Here is a 16,085-nt window from a genome sequence, read left to right on the forward strand (position 1 = left end):
GTCATGCGAGCTATCCCACCATGTCTCTGTAATGGCAATGAGATCATGGCCCTGCAACCGCACACATATCTCTAGTTCTTCCTGTTTGTTCCCCATGCTACGTGCATTGGTGTACAGGCATTTCAGGGAGGTGATCGAGCATGCAGGTTTCCCAGGAGGGGTAAAAGAGGGTCCTCCATAGCCACATCCCATGCGCACTTCCCTGGCTGCATTCACCTGCTGGAGGCATCCTGACTTGAGCAGTCTTTTGCCAACTACCCTGTCACTATAACTCTCCCCTTCCCCCATCTTTCCTAGTTTAAAGCCCTCCTTACCAGGTTGGCCAACCTGTTGGCAAAGACCCGCGTGCCCCGCCTCGTGAGGTGGATCCCATCTCTCGCCATCAGTTGTCAATCTTCAAACAGGGTCCCATGGTCGTAGAAACCAAAACCCTGTTGCCAACACCAGCGGCGCAGCCAGTCGTTAACCTGGAAAGTCCGTCTCCTCCTCCTCTCATCCATCCCCCTCACTGGCAGGATTGAGGAGAAGATGACCTGGGCTCCCAGACCCTTGACCACCATCCCCAGAGCTCTGAAATCCTGCTTGATGGTCTCCAGTTTGCCCTTGGTGTCATTGGCGCCCACATGAAAGAGCAGCAGTGGGTAATAGTCCAAAGCGTGGACAAGCCTTGGCAGTCTTTGCATGACATCTCTCACACAAGCCCCTGGCAGGCCACAAACCTCTCTAGACAAGAGGTCAGGTCGGCAGATAGATGCCTCCATCCCCTGTAGCAGGGAGTCCCCCACAACAATCACCCGCCGCTTTTTCCGGGTGTTCTGGCAGGGCACAGGGTCTGTTGTCCCAGGTACTTCCCTGGCAGCCATGCCCATCTCCTCCTCATCCTGGAGGGCACTAAACCTGTTCTTCAGCTTCAGGTCTTCAGGAGGAGTAGGAGCCTTTCTCCTCCCACGAGCAGTGACCAGTTTCCAGCCTTCTTCTACGATGTTATGATGTACCGCTTCACACGGCACAGAGCCCTCTGGCAACTCCACTGCTGCAGGGGGTTGGGACTCCTGGAGCTGCACAGTCTCCGAGAATACCCTGTCTATCTCCTGCTCTGCTTCTCGGATGCTGCGCAGCCTACTGACCTCCTCCCGTAACTCCCTTACCTGACGACACAACTCGTCAACAGCAGCACACCTCCTGCAGGAGAGCTGGCTGCCAGCCCAGGCCTCCCGGAGAGGCCCCAAGCACTCCCTGCAGCCTGAGACCTGTAGAACTGCATCTACTGTCAGAGGGTCGGTCTGGGTCCAAGCCTCTGACACAGCAACTCCAACAGCCGCTGGGGAACGCGCTCTGCAGCATGTCACGACCATACTTGAGGAAGTGTACACCACAGGGAACAGAAACAAAGGTCCCTTCGCGCGTCCCTTCGCGCGCCCTTCTGCGCGAACTGCTGCGCAAACTGCTGCCTCTGTTCGCTGCCTCTGTTCGCTGCGCTCTTGGAATACATACTAAGTTACCAGACTAGAAAGCATATAGGGGCCTTTGTCAAACATCTATAGCTATGACAAGAGGCTTCTAGGCTTAAACAAAGTCAAGTACAAAATTCAAAGACCACAAACTCAAGGGTTGAAAAAGAAGGGTTGTTTTTATCCTCAATAAATTTAATATAGTCATCCCAGAGACATTTCTATTGGAGATCACATGAGACTAGCTTTATTAGAACGCAGCTAAAATGTTTTAAATTTTACAACAATTTTTTTAGACAATGGACAGACATCTTTTTCTAGTTCTAACTGTGCCAACACCCTCCTACTTAAATTAGTGGAGGGCATAATTTATACATTGTATGACACATTTCAGCCTGAATCAGTCCAGGCTGCTCATCAGCTGTTTGAACTAAGCTAGTTCATTTTGTCTTCAGCCCATTTTGGAGCCCTCCTATTACCCTGCTTGCCAGCAGGACTTGAAAGGGCAATAACGTCTCCAGTACAGAGACCGGAACAGATTACTGGCGGGATAATACTACCCGAATTTGGTGGAGTTCTGTCCAGAGCAAATGGCTGCCTGTAACCTCCTTTTCTTCAATCTTCATAGTTTGCAGTTTCTGTTTTGATTGAGCAGCTCCTGCAAATGTTCATAGTTAGGGCACAGCAGACCTGTTATTCCATGCAGCATGTTTTCATGTTGGATTTTGTTGTTGTGTAGGAGCTTGATCATGGAGATCCTCATGCAGTCGAGCCTGTATTCAAAGAGGTTAGATGGTATTGAAGCTAACTCTCTCCCTGAAGTCCTGGGCTCCAGAAATAATCAGTTCCACCTACTCTGAATTTAATTAATACTGCATTTCATAGTTTGGCTATGAGAAACAGAAAAAAGCCAAAATGTCTCTGAACTTGATCAATATGATCTGGGGAAAATTACTTATCAAATACAAACCCCATGGCTAATGTGGTTTAGGCAATGGGTTGGTATCGCCTTTCAGGGTTGGGGTTAGAGGGGGCTTAGGGGAGGGTTCAGGCCCTGCTTAGGGTTCCTGGGGAGCGGTGTGTGTATGGGCTGGGTGTTTGGGCCAGGATGGGGCTGAGGGTCAGGGCTGAAGGGGAGGGTTGGGTGTGAGCTGGGGAAGGGGTTACAGAGGAGAGGCGAGGCGAGGCCGGGCCAGGCTTGGGACTGTGCTGGAGTCAGGGTGGCACCGAGCCTGCCCGGCCCTCAGGGGTGCTGCCCTCTACCTGGCCAATCAGCTAGCGAGGGGGAGGCAGCGAGCCAATGGGTGCCTGGGAGGGGCAGGCTGTGCCCTGAGTGACATGCATGCCACCCAATGGCGTGCCCCGGTGGGGCTGTCCCTGCTGCCCAGGCCTGGGCCAGTGTGGCGCAGTGCCCGCCGCCTCCTGCGCCTGGGCCCGGTCTCGCCCGGGCTGGCCCCGTGGGCAAGTGGGGTGCAGCGTGGGCATCTGCCCCATGGCCGCACCGGGAACGGCCTGCTGTACTCCCTGCCCCGCCATGGCGCGGCCCAGCTGTCACCCTGACCCTGGCCATGGCACAGCCCATCTGTCCCTGCCCCAACCCCCCCTCCAGCCTTGGCCTTGGCCCTGGAGTTTGGTGCTGCCATGGACGAAGTCCTGTTTCAGCAGCTGCCACATGCCCGAAGGGGCAGTATCAAAAGTCTCAAACTCTCTCTCTCTTCCCCATTGGTCTGGAAAAGGTGCAGAAGCTGAAGTTTCTAGCATCCGTCTGCACCCTCTGCAGAGGCAGCAGCCCCAAGGCCTTGTTGTGGGGCCTGGATGTTTTCTGCTGCAGATAGGAGCAGGCAGAGAATATCAAGGTGGCAGAGAATATTCTTAGTGCCAGGGCAGGGATGGGGACAGCAGGGCTCTGCCAGCCTCGCAGACTGGTGCTGGGTCTGCTCATGCAGTGTGATGGCAGTTGCCATACTGAATTCTGGTTGTGCTCTCCAGGTGCTGCTGGAAGAGGAGACCACGGACCACCTGGGCACAGCAGTGCATCTGCAAGCCATGCTTCATATCATGGCGGTGAGGGATCTGCCCCAGCCCCTGTTTGGCCTGGACTTCTCTACAGCATGGCCTTGATGGCACTGTCCCTGGCTGGGAGGTGTCCCCCATCCTGGGAGGATGGCGACGCTGTCTGCTGCACTTCTGCTCTCCCCTGCTCCAGGCTTGTTGGGAGGGTGGAGGGGTCCCTGCAGCTCCCCAGGGCACCTTGGCTTTTCCCCCAAAGGAGGAGGCAGATGGTTGAGAAGGTGTGAGGCCTACCTGCCAGGACTGTCCTCTGTCCCTGGAGCAGTGTCATGGAAGGAGGGGGCACCTCCCTGCAGGGCTCCCCTACCTGTTTTCTGTACCAGCCTGGGGACTCTTGCCCCAGAGGTCCACATCTGCCTTCCCAGGGCATCAAGGCAGCACTCCCAGCACCAGTGTCGAGCAGGCACCTCTCTCTCTCTCTTTGCAGTGCAGTGGAGCTGGTTCTGGAGGGCAAAAAGAGCAGCCTCCTCCCTGCCTGCTTTAGGACTGTCTTCTCACTTCCTCCAAAAGAAGACATGGAGAACCTGGACATGTCCCTCTATTCCAAGGTATGCACTGGGTCAGCTACAGGGAGCCTGCCAGCCCCTCTGGGCTTGTCCCTGGCTACCCTGTGCTGAGAGGTGGCTGTAAGATCCAAGGCAGGGCAGGATCTCAGCTTTGCTTTCCCACCCTCCTCCCTTCATCTCCTTCCCCTGAGCTGGGCCATGGGCAGTGCCCATGAACTGGTCCATGTGCAGCAGCTCTCCTGCCCTGAGGCCTCTCCCTGGGCACTGCAGGGCAGTGGGTGTCCTCCCTTGGCAGCAGGAGTTCAACTCATTCTGCTCTGGGTCAGAGGGAGCGGTGAAAGAGTGCCACAACCTTCTGTTCTCCTTGCAGACCCTAGACAGCATGGGCAACATGCTGCAGGTGTTGGTCCTCAGCTCTGCCACTTCCAGCCTCCTGGAGCTGCAGAATATCCTGCAGGTCTGGCATTTGCAAAGAGTGGGCTTCCCAGGGACTGCTCCTCACCTGAAAGAGAAGTGACATCCTCGAGTGGACATTCCCCACCTCAGTGCCACACTGCAGGGAGGGGGGCAACCTCCCTTGGGTGACTGGGGGTTCCCCACTGTGCTCTGGCGTGAGCCTAGTGTCCCCTAGCTCTGGTCCCAGTCCCTTCCCTCTCCACAGACTCCTCCTGGGTCATGGGAAAGCCTTGCCCACTGCACTCCTGGGCCAATTCTGCCCCCAAAGCTTTTCTTACGCTGAAGCCATGAGAGGAATTTGACCCTTCTTCACTAGGCACCACACAGACAGCAGCTGGTTCTACCGTCCCCCGCCTCTCTTTCCCTTGTGCTTTCCTCCCCAGATCTGAATGGGGCAGAGACCCACTGGGACCTGCCCATCCTGCAAGGGGAGCCCAGTCCAGAAGTTCTGTTCTTCTGCCATCCCAAGAGGCCATACCCAAACCTCCCCCATGCAGACCCCCAGGGAAGGTCGTGCCCTAAAGCCCTGCCTTGCTGAAGAGGGCACACAGGGTGATGTTCTGGAGGAGGGCGTGGAAATGGGCAGAGGCTGTGAGGGGGTTGGGTCTGCCTACCTGCCTTGCCATGGCATCGGCCTTGCAGGCTTGGGCCGCTTGGAACAGGAACCCCATTCCAGACTTCGCTCTAGCTCTGAGGAAGCCTTGATGGACTGTATCAATCCAGCCAAGCGCTTAGCAGAGCTGCTTCTGCTGGAGTGGGACTCAGCTCCTCAGGCAGACCACTAGCCTTTCTCCTCCCAGATCCTGTTGCCCTTCGCCAGCTCAGAGCTGCTGTGTGTGAGAGAGCTGTGGGGAGGACTGGGAGGCTGAGCAATTTTCTAGCCAGCTATTCTTCGCTGGAGGTAAGGAGCCGGGAACCCTCCAGCCAGTGCATTGCCCCTTCCCTGCAGACCAGAGCAGCCAGCAGCACAAGGTTCCCTCCAAGGGAAGCCTGGGCACAGGTTAGGGCACTCAGCAAAGCTCTGCACTGAAGCAAAGGTCTTTGCCCCTCTTTCCATGGGCTTCTCTCTCAAATCCCTTTTTTTTTTTCTGAGGAGCCAGCTGTGCCCCCAGCACTTTGCAGGGCAGGACTGCACAGGGAGCATAATGTGAGGCCAGGTCTGGCAGTGCTGCCTTCCCTGGGCTGCTGCCCAGGTGCTGTGGGAGCCAAGGCCTGCAGGGCCCTCCAAAGCTTTGACTCACCTGGGATCCCTCCCTGGGCAGATGCTTGGCTTCAGGACTTTGGTCCCAACTGCCTCCCATCAGCCCTTCTGCCTGTACTGCCCCCCTCACCCAGTTCTGGTGCCCCTTTGGAGGAGTTGATGACAGCCCTGCCTGCTACCAAAAAATCTCTGTCCTGATCCTCGGACAGCTGGTGGGGCATCTCATCCTTTGCTGTGCTTATGAGGACCCAGAGACCAACCATGGGCTTTGGATGCTCTTCATTGCCTGTTCAGATTTGTTGTGCAGCAAAAACGTAAAAGCTGTGGTGGGCTGTGTCCTTCCAGACACGGATATCATGGCAGGGCCAGTGTTAGGGAAACTGTTCAATCCAGTGTCCTTAACAGAGTTCAACTCTAGGTTTCCACTTGATCCAAAAGATACAAAATAATTCTTTATAAGGTGATTTTGTTAGTATTACAGCTCGAGCTGGGTGCCTCTTACAAGGGACCCCTGAATGGAAATTTCCCTTGGTATTTATACTCTTATGGGTTAAGTTCTTTGTCCATTCTCTGATTTGCTGCACCAATAATTGCTTGACAAGTAGTAGCTTCTTTGCTCCGGGTTGGTTTCCCCATTGTCTCCAGGAGGAGTTATGGTACTCGCTGATCATTGTTGAAGCTGTTTTGTTACTTCCTTATCAACTCGTTCCCTCCTTGTTCGAACTGGCTCAAACAATTTTGGGAAGAGTTCAGCAATGTGCAGCCTTAGGCTTCAGTAAATTTAGCTACTAGTGCTAAGCAAATGCTATTATATCCAACAGTCCCTCCTTTTGTTTTTTGTGGGCGTCCCTGCCCTCTTATAATTGTTCCTGTTTGAGCATTCTCCCGTATCCTTGCATAGAACGCAGTAACATATTTTGTAAGCAATCATGTACACAGGTAATAACACGACATGCCAATAACAGTGTGATTACTACTGGTAAGAATATGTTAATTAGGGAACCTTACAGGCTGCTCAGCCATGAGGAGAGTCCCCAGTTGGCGAACAGATTACTTATCCACTCACCATCTAGGGTATGATCTTGTGTTGCTTGGTAGATTAGGGTTTGAGCTACCTCTTTTGGTGCAACCATGTTCTGGGGCTTGGGTGGATTTTAGTTCTAATTTTAGCATAATCTCAGGCTCCATTACGGATAATTTGGAATGGGCCATCTGAATAGTAAGTAAGCTTATTAGCAGCCTAATCATTTTGATAATTTGAATAGAGTCATCAGTTAGCTGATAATGTTAATGCACGTAGTCTAGCCTCTATAGCCCGGGGTTGATGTAATGGGCAGGAACAACACCAGTTAATACATCCTGCTGCCTCTGGCCTAGTTAAACTTCCCCAACTCCAACCTTGAGAGTTATTTATCCACTGGCCTTGGTAACACTGGTCACACCAACGAGGGTCACAAGGACTACAATTATTGCATGTCACCCAGAGCCACCTGTGTTGCTGAAATCTTAATCCTTCCCCCCTTGGAGCAGCATTCAGGAGGAGGGCACTACTGTAAGGGTGATGAAGACACCAGTAAGGATGATGTCCTTCGTTTACACTCTGAGACGGTTGGCTCGGCCAAGCATCCGGCGACTCACGTGTCCACGTGGCTCTGGAAAGGAAACAAGAGCGGCACATACTGGGAATTCCTTCAGTTTTGGGGAACTGGAATGGCTTTATCTTCCAGGGTAGAGGTCCTGCTCTCCTGGGAAGTTGGTAATTTCTTGACATGGGAATGATGGATCCAGCGATCCTTCCCCACGACCTTTACAGCAAAATAAGAGGTTAATAATACTGTATAGGGGCCTTTCCATTTTGTTTCAAGTTTATTTTTTCCACTATGTACCTTAATCATAACCTCATCACCAGATTGAGTATCATTTACCTTGATTTCTGTAGGTACTGCCTGAGCCCATTGGTCTTGGTTCCATGCATTTTGGAAAGAAGCTTGTAAAGTTAACACATATTTGGTTAACCGCTCATCCCCGTCCAAGAGGCTGGTCTTTGCTGGGATATAAGTCACAGGTACAACTAACTGTCGTCCAAACAAAACTTCTGCTGGGGACAACCCTACTGGCTGTCTCAGGGTAGTCCTAATTTCCCACAAAACTAAATTTAGGGCTGTTGGCCATTTAAGATTGGTTTGTGTACATACTCATGCTAATTTAGCCTTAATGGTTCTATTCATCCTTTCTACTTGCCCCGAGGACTGAGGGTGATAGGGTGTATGTAATTCTCTATGGATTCCTATCATTTGATATAGTTTTTATAAGATTCCAGCTGAAAAATGAGAACCCCTGTCCGAATTTATAGTTTCTGGTAGTCCATATCAAGGAAGAATTTGCCTTAATAGAGCCTTAATTACTGCGGCTGTATCTGTGTTGCAAGTAGGAAGGCTTCTACTCAACCGCTTAGCTGGTTGATGATCACAAGAAGGTGTTTGTAGCCTTCAGCAGGTGGGAGATTAGCATAATTGATTTGTAGGTGTTGGAAAGGGAAATATGCCCACAGGCAACTTCCTTGCTCAGTTTTTGGTCGAGTATCATTAAACTTCTAGCATATCAAGCAGGTGGTGGTTATGTGTTTTGCAACAGCGTAAACTCCCAGAGCTGCCTGGTTTTGTAAGATTTGTAAGGCGATAGATGACAGTCCTCCGTGTCCACGATCATGGTACCACCTAGCTATGGGGAGTACGTACCTCACTGGAAGGATGGGTTTATTACCTATGGTCCAAATTCCTTCATCATTTTGAATTGCTTCCCATTTTCTCCAATTTTCTTTTTCCTTGTTTGGTATGTCTTCATAGATTTTTGCTGGGCTTAATATGTTAGGCCATTCTATGTTAGTTATAGAAAAGGGTTGTCAGGTGGCTGCTTTAGCTGCTCTGTCTGCTAGATTATTCCCTTGTGCCACATCGGATACTCCTCTTGTATGATTCGGGCAATATATAACGGCAGTTTCTTTAGGGAGTTCAATTGTCTTTAACAACCCTTGCACTTCTTGTCCATTAGCAATCATCTTCCCAGCCAATGAAATGAATCCTCTCTTTCCACAGCATTCCTGCAGCATGACATACCCCAAAAGCATATTTAGAGTCAATATACACGTTGACCGCAGGTTTTCTCCCAACTTCATGGCTTGTGCAAGAGCTATTAGTTCTGCCCCTTGAGCACTAATGGGCAGGGGCAAAGGACCAGTTTTGAGTACTTTGAAAAGGCTAGTAACAGCATACCCTGAACATCATTTTCCGTTCAGGTAGTAAGATGAACCATCAGGGAAGAGGATTAGATCTGGATTTTCAAGGGGTACATCTTTAAGGTCCTCTCGGGGTTTACTGGAGCTGATAATCACCTGTTCACAGGAGTGGTGTCCTTCGGGGTCTTCAGGTAGAGGCAACAGTGTAGCTGGATTTAAAATGTTGCACCTTTTGGGGGTTACATTATCTGCATGTAGAATCATAAGTTCATATTGGTGGGCTCTCCGTGGTGACAGTGCCTGGGTAGCATATTGCTTTAGCAATAACTCTACTTCATGAGGTACATGCACAGTCATCGGATGGCCCAAAACTACTGGCTGTGCCTTTTCAATAATGGCTGCAGTTGCAGTTATCGCTCTAATACACCCCAGAGTACCTTTAGCTACTGGATCTAACCGGGTTGAGTAGTAGGCTACCGGTCTGCAATGAGGGCCAAACCTTTGAGTGAGCACTCTGCTTGCTACTCTTTGTCGTTCATGGGCAAACAGTTCAAAGTCTTTACTATAATCTGGTAACCCTGGAGTCAGTGCTGGAGCTGGAGCTAAAGTCAAGGCCTTTTTTAAAGATATAAAAGCTTTTTTTCGTTCTGAACCCCAGGCCAGTGGCTCCACCTCTTCTTTCTTTGTTGCCTGGACTAGGGGTTTAATAATTTCTCCTAGTCCAGGAATCCATGGTCTGCAGAATCCTACAGCCCCTAAAAAATCCACTTAACTCTCTCTTAGTTACTGGGCTTGGCAACTCAAGAATTGCTTTTACTTGATCTGGATCAATTAGTCCATGTCCTTTCTTCAAAATAAAACCTAAATATTTTACTTCCTTTTGACACAGCTGAAGCTTGGATAGGGATGCACGGTGCCCTTTTTCTGCTAAGGCAGTGCATAAGAAAACAGTGTCCCTCAAACATATTTCATAATTTCTACTGGCTAATAATAAATCATCTACATATTGTATTAGTACTGATTCTTTTGGAAGCTCAATGTCTTCCAAATTGTTTTTAAGTATTTGTGAAAACATAGTTGGAGACCTGGTAAATCCCTGTAGCAATCAAGTCCAAGTTAACTGCTGTCCTTTCCAGGTAAAAGCAAAAAGTTCTTGACTATCTTCAGCTATCGGTATACTGAAAAAGGCTGCCCTTAAGTCAGTTACAGTGAAACACACTGCCCAGTGGGGTATTTGCAACAATATAGTTGAAGGGTCAGGAAACACTAGGCGAGGAGCAATTACATATTGATTAATAGCTCTTAAGTCTTGTACAAATCAATACTCCAGGTCACCATTGGAATCTAACCTATTCTTTTTAACTGGTAAAATTGGAGTGTTATACGGAGATTCACAGGTTTGTAGAATACCTGATTTTAGATAACAGTCCATCTGTTTTTGGATACTCCTTTCTGCCTCTTGTGGAATAGGGTATCGTTTAACCGCAGGGGGAGGTCCTTCCTTTGTTCTAATTGAAACTGGACTGGCTGACTTTAACAGGCCTACGTCCATGCCCGAGCAGCTCCACAATTTGGTTGGGACTAATTTTAATTCGGATGGAATCAGTAATTCTGTTATCCTTTTGTCCCCCACTTCAGCCAAAATACATGATCCCATAAAGACTAATTTTACCTCTTCCGGCTGGAGACAGATTTGAGTATCCATAGTTTGTAGTAAGTCTCTTCCCAAGAGACAAGAAGGCGAATATGCAGAAATTACAAAACAACCCCATACTCCCTTCTCTTCAATCATGAGTAACATAGGCTTGGTCAATAGTCATTCCCCTTTCCCAGTTACCCCATGTATTACAATTCTGTCCGATGATTTGTATCCCTTGAGTTCAAAATGCAAAAGGGAAAGAGTAGCCCCTGTGTCTACTAAGAACGGTACTTCACACCCTCCAACTTTTCCCATCACCTGACCTTTAAAACCTAATGGTATATTCCATGCATTCATTCCCATTTCCACAGGACTCCCCAGCTTGTCATGCTTCTGAAAGTTGTGGCCTGTTTCTACTCCCGGTCCCTCCTTGTAATCCCTCCCTCCCGCGGGGTCTTACGGGACATTCTCATTTCCAGTGCCCTTGCTCCCCACAGTAATGGCAGGGTCCTTTCAATCCTGGTTGTCTGTCTCATACATTCTGACTCCACCTTTCTCTCCCAGGTCTTCCTCAGCCTCTACCCCTGTTCACTGGAATTCCATCTCTCAGTACTGCTGCTAGCATACTGACTTCCTCTTTTCTCTGTCGCTGTTTCTCCTTAGCTTTTTTCTCCTCCCTTCCGTTATATACAAAGGTAGCCAAGCACATGGCATTTGTCCATGGATTTTCCTGGCCAATCAGGAACGTGCTTAGAGAAATATTTTTTTATATCTGGAGATGTTTGGTCTATGTAAATAGAAACTACTAGGGGTCTGTTAGCCTCTGCCTCTGGGTCAATCCCTCCCCTGAACATTCTAATTTGCTTAAACAATCCGGACAGAAATGCCGAGGAGCGTTCATCAATTTGTTGTTGACACTCCCGGATCTTAGACCAATTTGCAGTTCTCTGTCCGGCCAAATGTATGGCTTCCTCTATACCCTGTTTAGCTAATTGTAACTGTCAATAATCTGCTTCTATGTTATAATCCCATCTGGGATCTGCAGCTGGCCACACCGTTCCGGTGGCCACCACTCCTCTTTGTTCAGCCCAATGATGATGCACGTCTCGAATCGCATGTTTCTCATCAGGAGTGAACAGGGCTTCAAGAAGCATCTGCACATCCCCCCAAGTGCGGTTATGTGTGCGAAATATTCCCCTTACTTCTTGCAAAACCTTTCCCAGATCCCCCTAAGCCTGGGAGTTTCTTGACTCCATACAGTCAAATCTTGGGGCTGCCAGGGTCAGTAAACTCGCATAGTAGCTACCTGAGGTAGCCCGTCCAGACCTGGTGGGGCCACTCCTGGCACAGGAACGGCTTGCAAAGGGGCTTGAAAGGCAGAGGTGGAAGGCAAGGGGGGATATAGAGAGGTTGAAGCAGAGGGTAGCACATAGGGTGGAGTGGTTTCCACAGGCGTTTTAGCAGCTGCACTACTTACAGTATTCTGAGAAGAAACTTTTCTCTGGTTTTTAGACGTCTCCTTTTTTCTAGCAAATGCCAAATTATCCCCCACACACCAATAATCCATTTGTCATGGGAATCTGTCTTCTAGGTGATCTCATAAAAAGGTCAGTTCTTGTTGGTCAAAAGTCCCTTGCAGTGGCCACCATTCAGCTGGGCTGCCCCTCTGGGTAAGGAGGGGCCAGTCTTCCTGGCACAAGGTCACTAGTTTCTTTTTTCCTGACACTACAGTACCGTCAATCTTTCTCCAGTTTTCCAGTACTTCGGCGAAGGGCATCCCCTTCTCTACGCCGGGTATGTTTCCCATGTGTATTGGAGTCTTGCGCACTTGCCTTACGCTGATCAGGCTGCGCACTCCCCCTTCCGGCCGGATTGAGATGGAACTGGAACCCTCTCAAATGCCGGAGGTGGGACTCGAACCTATTCTCTCCAGAATTTAGATGAGGAATTTTAACACACACCAGTCTGTACCTCCCGTCACCAAAGCTCTTAGGTGAACTCACCCGATGCTGGCTGTTGGAAGTCTGGAGACAAGAGGATGCGACGATGGTTGCCTAGAGTCCCATCTGGGTTGCCAAACTGTGTCCAAGGGGACAGACATCATTGTCACAGCCAACAAGGGCATGAGGAACTGCAGCACCTACAGCACGGTGGTGGCTACCCACATGCTGAACATGTTCCTGCTGGACACTCTCTCTCTGCTGGAAAATGTAAGCAGCCTGGTGCTGGCATGCCTGGGGCTCAAGCCCTCTGGGACATTGTTTCTCCCCACCAGACCCAAGGTTCTTGGGCATCAGGCACCCTTTGAAGGCAGCAAGGAGCGGTGGAAATGGGAAAGAGGGAGGCAGATCTCAGTGGGAGCTGGTGCAATGGATGCTCTCTGGTAGCAGCCCCACCTTCACCCATTTCTCTTCCATGTACCATGAATCATGAGGTGCCTCTACAGGAACCAGAAGTATGTCAGGGATTTGGTGGCCCAGGTTGCCCTAAACAGGACCCTTTGCCAGCTGGCCTCCTCAAACCCTGATGAGGTGATCGTGATCCTGCTGTACTGCTCCCCACTCTGCAACAGATATGGGGCCTGTCAGCCCAGAGGGCTCATCCCACATGGGGAGAAGGGCCCAAGGATGGCCAGACCCAAGGAGATCCCCAGGACACCCCCAAGGGGCAAGGCCCTCTGTCTCTCCCACCACTTCCCAGACCTGGTGCATCAAGCAGCCCTTCAAAAGCCAGAGTTGAGCAAGTGTCCCTGCCTTCATCCCCAGAGCCCAGTGGCTATGCTCCCTGCCTGCCCCACAAGGGACTTCAGCTTGGTCATGTCCTGCCCACATGGGCAGGGCCCTCTTTGGGTTTCCAGCGAGGAGGGCCTGTGCAGGGGCAGGGCTGCCGCACAGCTGGGGACCTCCAGGGCTTGCCCAGACTACGGCACTGTGGCCAAGGAGGTGCCGCTGACAGAGTACTCTGGGCTTACAGCACTGCCGTGACCATGTGAAAGGTGGTGATGGATAAACCCATGGTTGCAATGGACGTGCTGCAGGAGCTGCTGAGCTTGCTGAAGGACCAGCCACTGTGCAAGCAGTTCAGCTCCAAAAGGGACAACATCCGCATCCTTCCCCTGGCTGTGAGTTACCAGACAAGGCCTCGCTTGCCCCCAGGCTGGTGCTTGCCTCTCCAGGCCCCTTCTCCCCTCCCTGTATGCCCCCAAGCAGGGGCCTCCCCTGGGCCCACGGTTACAACATGCCCAGTGCACAGGGCTACCTGCCAGTGAGGTCACTTCTGGGTCAGGCCCTGATAGGCCACTGGCAGGTGTTAAAGAAATTTCGACTATGCTCTAGTTTTACAGAAAAGCACATGCAAGGTCTCGCACCCTGCAAGCCGAACGTCTTATCTGCCCTTGCCTTAGCCCTGTTTTTCATACAAAGTTAAAGAACTGCAAAGAAACCGGTTTAATTTAGCCAACGGTACAAAAGTTGTTCACCAGAAGAGATAAAAAAATCAGCTAATGAATAATATAAGATAAACCGTTTAAGGCTGGCGCATAATTACTGTAGTGTAACAAGGCAGGGGGATTGGTAGAGCTATGACCGGTGGACAGATCTGGCTGGTTATGTAAATAAAGTATTGAACGTGTAACAGTTTATCTTCGCTTGTAAGACGTAACAAAGAAAGCCCTGTCCTTCTTGTGCTCCCAGCCAAGAGGCACCTTATTGCTAGCAATAAGACATAGCAACTAAGAAATCTGACTCCTGCTGCTCATTACTGGTGCCCGCAAACGAACAAAAGAGAACAGATAATTTTATCAATGTGGAGCCCGGCATAAACCTGTACGAGTCTGCAGAGCCCGACAAAGGCCCATATGAGCCCGCAGAGCCCAGCAAAGGCCTGTAGAAGCCTGAATAAGACCAGCACGAGCCTGTAAGACCCTGAACAAGCCCAGCGCATGTGTGTATGAGCCTGTAGAGCCTGGCACAGACCCATACAAGCCCGTAGAGCCCAGCAGGAGCCCGTACGAGCCCGTAGAGCCCAGCAGGAGCCCGCACAAGTCTGTAGACAGACACAGGCCTGTATGAGCCTGTAGAGCCTGGCACAAGCCCATACAACCCCGAACGAGACTGGCACAGGCCTGTAGAGCCTGGCACGGGCCAGTACAAGCCTGTAGAGCCCGGCACAAGCCCTTTCGAGCCCATAGAGCCCAGTACAGACCCTTACAAGCCCGTACAGCCAGGCACAGCCCTATACGAGCCCATAGAGCCGGGCACAGACCCATAACAGCCCATAGAGCCGGGCACAGCCCCATACGAGCCCATCGAGCCTGGAACGAGCCAGTATGAGCCCGTAGAGCCTGGTGGCTCAAGCCTGTACAAGCCCATGGAGTCCGGTACAGGCCCGTACGAGCCTGTAGAGTCTGGTACGATCCCATACAACCCTGGCAAGGGCCCGTAGAAGCTCGCAGAACTCACCACAGGCCAGTACGAGACCGTAGAGTCCAACACAAGCCCATACAAGTGTGTAGACCCTGGCACAGGCCTGTACAAGCCCATAGAGACTGGCACAGGTGCGTGGGAGCCCATAGAACCCAGCACAGGGCCGTACGAGCCTGTAGAGCCCGGCATAAGCCCGTACAATCCCGTAGAGCCCAGCACAGGCCCATATGAGTGTGTAGAGCCTGGCAGGAGCCCATATGAGCCTGTACGGCCCAGCACAAACCCGTACAATCCCGGCACAGGCCTGTATGAGCCCATATGAGCCCATAGAGCCCGGCACAGGCCTGTACGAGCCATACGAGTCTGTAGAGGCTGACACAGGCCGTACTAGCCCATAGAGCCCGGCACAGGCCTCTATGAGGCCGTAGAGTCCAGCGCAAACCCATTCGAGTCTGCAGAGCCTGGAACGAGCCCATATGAGCCTGTAGAGCCAGCTACGAGTCCGTACATGCCCATAGAGGCCAGCACAGGCCCATAAGAGCCCGTAGAGCCCAGCATGGGCCCATACCACCTGTACAAGCCCAAAGCCTGGCACGAGCCCGAACTGGCCCGGCATGACCCCATACGAGTCCACAGAGTCCGGCACAGGCCTGTATGAGCCCGCAGAGCCTGACAAGAGCTCATACGAGCCCATAGAGCCCAGCACAGGCCGTATGACCCACACAGCCGGGTATGAGTCCGTAGAGCCCGACACAACCCCCCTCCTGCCCCATAGCCCCCTCCTGCCCCATAGCCCCCTCCTACCCCATTGCCCCCTCCTACCCCATTGCCCCTCAGTGCAGATCCCGGTGCCGGTCCCGGGACAGGATCCTGGTACAGGATCCCGGGGCAGAAACCCCTGCCGGGAGCCACTGCATGGTCCTAGTGCCCGTCGCACTTCGCACGCATGCGCACGGAGGCCGCGCTAACGTCACGGCGCGCCACGCGCCGTGTGGCGCCCGGTCCCCCTCGCCGCCAGGTGGCGCCTGCGCCGCGCTCCACGGCAGCCCCGCCCGCCCTCGCTGCCTCTCAACCCACCCTGCTGGGGAGCTGCGCGGGGCTCC

The 16,085-nt window shown here is 51.7% G+C and overlaps 1 long non-coding RNA gene across 3 annotated transcripts; it reads right to left on the reverse strand.

Annotated features, from left to right (window-relative positions):
• Positions 1–1,630: 1,630 nt before the first annotated feature.
• LOC106494545 (uncharacterized) lies at positions 1,631–15,890 on the reverse strand. Of its 3 annotated transcripts, none has more exons than XR_010885933.1 (4): positions 15,805–15,890; positions 7,175–7,336; positions 4,380–4,529; positions 1,631–2,224 (listed from the first exon to the last, which is right to left on the reverse strand). It is a non-coding gene; the product is annotated as an uncharacterized lncRNA (long non-coding RNA). The 3 variants fall into 3 exon arrangements; XR_010885934.1 differs by having other exon boundaries at positions 7,175–7,489; XR_001294325.2 differs by lacking the exon at positions 15,805–15,890 and having other exon boundaries at positions 7,175–9,090.
• Positions 15,891–16,085: the final 195 nt, after the last annotated feature.

The sequence above is a fragment of the Apteryx mantelli genome, chromosome 17, assembly GCF_036417845.1.
Source record: "Apteryx mantelli isolate bAptMan1 chromosome 17, bAptMan1.hap1, whole genome shotgun sequence".
NCBI lineage: Eukaryota > Metazoa > Chordata > Aves > Apterygiformes > Apterygidae > Apteryx > Apteryx mantelli.